The following is a 6,920-nucleotide window of genomic DNA, read 5'->3' on the forward strand; positions in this document are numbered from 1 at the left end:
CTGATGCTACCCTCAGGGAATGATAGTCCATCAGCACAGGTATCGACCCAGTGATGTGAAAAATTGAAAAACAAGACGTTTAATAATTTCATGCGTCCAAAGCGCTTTTCTGGATTTACATACATCAGGAACACTCAAAGCAAAACATTTGAAATCCGAGGATGTATAAGTACCGAAACCGTTGAAGAGCTATTTGTCAAAAATACCTAAAATAAAAAGCCAAATTCATTTTAAGTCAACTTTGACTGAGGGAGTTGAAACCTTAGTTTCTTAATAATTTCCAAACTTAAAAACGAATAATTTTAGAAAGGTTTGTTAAATCATGTCAGTATTGTATGTATGGTAAAATTTGGTGAAATACTTGAGTGTAGTTTTGTCCTCAGACTGTTTGAAAGTACTTCGCAATTGATTATTTGTGAAGGTTTTTTTTTTTAAACTATGAAATGACATCTTTTGGTAAATATACGTGAATTTTATAGCGTGACATCACACGTGACTTTCGTACAAATTAGATCGAGATTATTTTAACCTATTCATTAAAATAAACAACAAAGTTATAAGGTTGAAATCTTTGAATAAACTGACTATTTATGCAAAGAAAAATTCATTGCTTTTATCTTATGTCTTTCTTTTTTTAATGAAGATCTCACAGAACTCAATGAATCCACCATTTTATACATTTGAAAATACCTGTACCAAGTCTGGAATATGACAGTGGTTGTCCATTCGTTTGATGTTTTTATCATTTGTTTTTGCCATTTGATTAGGGATTTTTCGTTTTGAATTTTCCTCAGAGTTCAGTATTTTTGTAACTTTACTTTTACTAACACATGTATTGCTTATGTTTAAGGTATCCGACCCATAATCAAGCTTTACGGAAAAATTTTCGGAGTTTACCGAGGTGAAAATTTTTTCAACACCTCGGTATTTTCCGCCTAGTAAGCGAAAGTATAGTTATTATTTTTAAAATGACGATTAAAATATCAGAAAGGCTTAATTGAAGTATATTTTCATTAACTATAGAGTAAACACTATTTTTTTTCTATAAATTGTCCAATTTTCACAATCCGTAAACAGAAGTTATGGTTAAAAATATGGACGACTCGGTCGGCTGTCAAGACAGACGAAGGCGTTTTACCAAAAAAAGTACGCCGATCGAAGTCTCTTCGTCTTATCGTGATGCGGAAATACTGTGTGCAGTTTGGATGCAACTGGTTGTCAAATATGTTGTACCGGCATAGGAAGATTCGTTGATAGAAGGAATGTAAACACATCACGCACTTGTCCTTTTCATCTGGCAATCTGGTCTGGGAGACGATTTGAATGGATCGTTCATTTTTATGTTTTAAAGTTCTGTATTCATATGTTAAGTGTATATCTGGATGGAATTGAACCAACTTTGAGCAGGTGCCAGGTAATTTGCATTTACAAATCCAAACATTTTAAAACTTGAGTTGGACAACATTGTCATGTTAATTATGCCCCATGACACCAGCTTGTCTGGCAAAACAGCCGTTAGATGTCATGGTAATCTAAACTAGATACATGTATGAAAAAAATGATTATTTAAAAAATAATCCAGGTCGGTCAGTTTATATGTTTGTAATAATTTAGGAACAAACACCCAAGTCAAGGCAAAAAACAGATACAAACATATTGATAACAATTGCAAGAAAGCATTAAACAAAAGTTTAGTAGAATTAAATAGGAAAACATGCATGCTATCAGATAATTGAGGGATTCAAGCCAAGGCTACCCTTCAACATGATCAAAAGTTGAATTGGCTGTTCAATATAGTTTTTATAAGAATTCTTCGTCTGTGTTATAAATTGTTTATATATTCTGTAACGGGGCCTTTTATAGCTGACTCTGCGGTATGGGCTTTGCTCATTGTTGAAGGCCGTATGGTGACGTATAGTCGTTAATGTCTGTGTCATTTTGGTCTTTTGTGGATAGTTGTCTCATTGGCATTCATACCACATCTTCTTTTTTATGTGCCATGGTACACATACAATGTACATGTATGATCATCATGTAGCATGAACCATCAATGGCTGTCATATTGACACAGACACTCCCACAACACTAATTAATTGATACATGTATATACTTAGTAGCATGACTATATTAATATATTTGATAATATCCATCTAAAAATCATCTAATAATTTAATCAGTATTTGATTAAAAGTCAAATGCTCATGTACATGATGTAGGATACAAAGAAACATAAATGAAGAGCAAACAAACAATTGACCGTTCATACATGTATATATCTGGGAGTTTTTTTCTGTTTCATTTCTATGAATGTAAGAAGAAGTTGATACTTTACATGTACAAAACAATGTACATGTACTTCCCATTTTAATCTGATATCCATACTATACTTAATTATTTTTATACAATAACTAGTCGAAAAATTTAAATACAGACAAATATTGAACGACTGAGCGAATAAGACACAAGTTCACCAAGGTGCATTGTCCCTGAGTAAATTTTCAGCGTTGTAAGGTCACAAGTTGTAAAGCTTTTCAATATTTGAATTCTTTGATTATTTATTCTTTTTATTACATCATGTACATGTACATTGGCATATAGCATGTTTACAACAAATATTATTTTATTATAATTTTAATGTATGTGTTTTTTAATATATGTCCAGTTTTCACTTTATTATATTTGGTAAGAAAATTTGTAATACAAACTAACAAACATCATTTGTACATACATACATGTACATGCTGTACAAATGATGTACATGTACATTGTACTGCTACATATATACATTCCCTATCTATGTGCTATCTAATTGAAGAACATTTTTGTAACAGAAATTTATATTTCATTTTTTAGAGAAACCATTCTTGTTAAAGATGTGACATTAATCCCTCCAAACCTACAAAACACAATTGATTTATAGGTAAGTTGCAGATTATCTGAGATATTTTAGATTACCATCCCAAGAAATTTAGCATACATGTATTACTCTTCTTTCATTTATATGATCATGAAGATACATGTACCTTGTAATTTGTACAGTTGTATATGTATTTCTGCCATCTGTCACTGTTAATTTAAATGTACATTAGGGGTCAGTAAATAATCAAAACATGATACATGTATAAAGACTAATCATGTGTATTTTCATTAACTAATACACAGGTTGTTTTTTTTTTTTGTGTTCAGATTGATAGCAATTTTGTTTTTCAGCCATGTAGTTGAGAGAAAAACTAAAGAACTGAAGAAGGCCAATGGCCAAATGTCTTGAAAAATTGGTTTATTTATACAATTATATAAAGTATGTTCCCTATTGAAATTTTGAAAACAAGCAATTTTGTTGTCAATTGTTGTAGTGTCATTGATAAATGAATGAAATAAATGGTTGTACCTAAAATTATTTGAAACATGTCTGAACCTAACTTATATATAGATACAATTAACATTGTATAACCAGTTTTTATTTACATTTGTATATATATCTATATGTACATGATCAATGTATCAATGATGTCAAGGAACTTTTTAAATTTCAGAGATGTTAATTAACCTTGTTAATGACTGTGGAGAACTTATGCTACATTTACCTAATACACAGACAAACACAAATGCCGGGCATAGGTAATAAATAGAGCAGCTTTCTAAGATACATGTTCATGTTAATTGTTATACATGTATCATGTATATTATGCCTTGTCTTTAAAAAAGATAGATATGAAACATGAACACATATGTACATGTTCCATGTTTACATGTATTAGAGAGCTATCTAACCTGTTTAAAAGCTGATAACTACTTAGTACTATCAGAATTTTAGTCTATTTGTTTCTCTATTTGTTCATGATTTATCTTGTTATGGATAGAGTTTGAAAATTAAATCTATAAAGTTGGATAAAATATTCATAATGCTTGCATTGGTACAAAGCCATTTTGAAAATAAGAAGATGTGGTATGATTGCCAATATGAAAACTCTCCCCAATACATGTACTTCACATGACATATAAAGGAACCACTTTAAGTCACCATACAACCTTACACAATAAGACAAACCCATACTACATAATCAGCTATAAATTTAAACAATTCAAAGGAGAAGACTAAATACAACTACTGAATTATTGGTTATACATGTACAGCATTAAAATACAACTACTGAATTACTGGTTCCTGACTTGGGACAGGCACATACAGAATGTGGCAGGGATAAACTAGATTGAACTTTATTAAAAAAATTACCCATTATCAAACTAAAAATGCCTATTACTAAGTGAACTCAGATTACTCTGCTGTTTACATATTTGTTAAACTATAATTTGCTTCTTGTAGAAATTAGCCTGTGAGATCAAGATGCAGATATATCCACCAGATACCAAATGCCACACCAAAGCAGACATTTTCAAATGTTGAGGGACCTATGAATACATCTACATCCTTCATTGTAATGGACTTTGAAACAACTGATTGAGTATGTTAGCTTACATTTAATCAATTATGTTTGAACAGTGCTACACAACAGCCTGGGTGGATTTTGCTTTTTCCACCAGGCCACTCCAGCTATAATCTCTTTTTTGTTAAAAATTGATATCTAATGCTTATCTGCTTTTTTTCAATTGATTGTACATTTTTTTGTAATTGCAAGTCTTTTGATTCAACAAAAGAAATGGCATGCCCACTCCTATGGGTGGGGAGAGTTGACAAGCTAGAAAGTTTGCCCTCTCCCACTGTGGACGGGTGGACAAAGCAAAATCCACCTGAGCTGTAGTGTATATTTGAAAGTCAATGACTTCTATTAAAAAAAAAGAAAAAAGAAATCTAGAACTTTACCATCTTTTTTTTAATACCCCTATTTATATACAAAAGAAGATGTCATATGATTGCCAAAGATACAACTCTCCACAAGAAACCAAGTGACACAGAAATTAACAGCTACAGGTCATTGTAAGGCCTATACCGCATATTCAGCTATAAAAGGCACTGAAATGACAAATGAAAGATTATGCATGGTGGGGATGAAATAAAAAGTGTCTTCTGACCCCCTCTCCCCCTACATTTATTTCTGGAACATCCATCAGTGTCGCAACACATAAACACATTTGGTAGTCAGATTGCTTTCAACCATATACTAAAGTGATATTTTTCTTCTTCAGAATGGTAAATTTGAAAGTTTGAAATAATTTGTGATGAATTTTCTTTTTTACTTCCAGTAAGCCAAGATGTTATCTCTCATATCAAAGAGATAGAATAAGAAACTGGCAGCCAGTATTGATATAATGTGGTACTAAAAGCTCCAATACCATCAGGGGCTGAAGACATAACAGGAATTGTGTAGGATTTGACCAACCTTAGACTAAAGAGAAAAGTTGTTGCTGCATTACAGATATTTTGAACTCAGCAATTTGTATTAATGTTTTTAATGTTAATTCTCTCTCTTATGAATAATATGATATCTATACTTGCTATGAGCATGAATTGAAAGTTCCTCATGCCTGTAAAACTGTTCTCCCTTGACACTGACCCCATTTCATGGATCGGTGAAAAAAGTTATGTACCCATGGTCAAGTCCATGTATCAGATTCAAAAAGCAATAGGTCTGCTTAATTTGGTATACTGTATGATTGATCCTGATCTCATTGTCATGGTTTATTGATCAATGTTAATATTCAAAAGATTTAATATTGATTGTACATTGTGTATATAAATATGATAATATTTATTTGTATCCTTTGAACCATCATGACTATGTTATACTTTCATGATAATGTACAAATTAATATTGAAATGTGATAGAGTTTATTAATATCATTGAAGAAGATTATTTCTATTATTTATTATGTGCATGAAGTAGGATAAACACTTTCTGAAATATTTCATGGGAGATAATTAACCTAACTGAGTTCAATGTTGAACAGGAATGATGGGGTATTTTTTAATGAGCTCTAGTTAATGCTGATGTGAAATATAAGAAAATGCATCCTCAGTCTGAGCCCTAATGCTGTCATGTGATGTCTGGTGTTGCACATTGGACAAAATCGAAAAAATGTAGCAAACCATAAATATTGTCCAACATGTTTAACCCCGCCACATTATGTATGTATGTGTCTGTCCCAAGTCAGGAGCCTGTTATTCAGTGGTTGTGGTGTGTGTGTAAAATATTTGTTTTTTTATCATTTTTTTTTCTACATAGGGCCGTGAGTTTTCTCGTTTGAATTGTTTTACATTGTCATTTTGGGCCTTTTATAGCTGACTATGCGGTATAGGCTTTGCTCATTGTTGAAGGCCGTACAGTTACCTATAACTGTTAATTTCTGTGTCATTTTGGTCTCTTGTAGAGAGTTGTCTCATTGGCAATCATACCACATCTTCTTTTTATTATATACTTTTGAAATATGAGCAAAAAGGAGAGAATTTTCATATTTCCGGTCCTAAAATTACCTTGACCTTTGACCTTTTGACCTCAAGGTTGAAGCTAATCCTTCATCTAATGCATATCATAAAGTTATCATAATTTACAAATGTAATGAAAGATTATAGTACATACAGGTAAGTTTACTATAGAAAATTGAGCAAAAAAGGAGGTCATTGTCTAATTTTAGCTCCTAAAATTACTTGACCTTTTGACCTGTTGACCCCTAAAGGTTGAAACCAAACCATGATCTTTTGAATATCATCAAATGGTCTTTATTTACAAAGGTTGTGAAGATTATGGGACCAATAGGTAGATACAGTTTTGAAAATTTAGCAAAAAAGGAGATTTTTGTTGATTTTAGCTCCAAAATGACCTTGACCTTTGACCTTTTAAACTTTACATGTCATAAATATCATAGTTTATTCTTATTATAAGATTATATGAAGTATGGTTAGTTTTGCTAAAGATTTACATAAATTATACCAAAAAACAGTAGAACAGGGATACCAAGTCTCC

General features: G+C 31.6%; 1 long non-coding RNA gene across 1 annotated transcript; it reads left to right on the top strand.

The window, feature by feature from the left end:
- Positions 1 to 3,531: 3,531 nt before the first annotated feature.
- Positions 3,532 to 5,789, top strand: LOC139502337 (uncharacterized). The gene is made up of 3 exons (XR_011658796.1): positions 3,532 to 3,618; positions 4,325 to 4,463; positions 5,203 to 5,789. It is a non-coding gene; the product is annotated as an uncharacterized lncRNA (long non-coding RNA).
- Positions 5,790 to 6,920: the final 1,131 nt, after the last annotated feature.

Source organism: Mytilus edulis, chromosome 13 (assembly GCF_963676685.1).
Source record: "Mytilus edulis chromosome 13, xbMytEdul2.2, whole genome shotgun sequence".
Taxonomy (NCBI): Eukaryota; Metazoa; Mollusca; class Bivalvia; order Mytilida; family Mytilidae; genus Mytilus; species Mytilus edulis.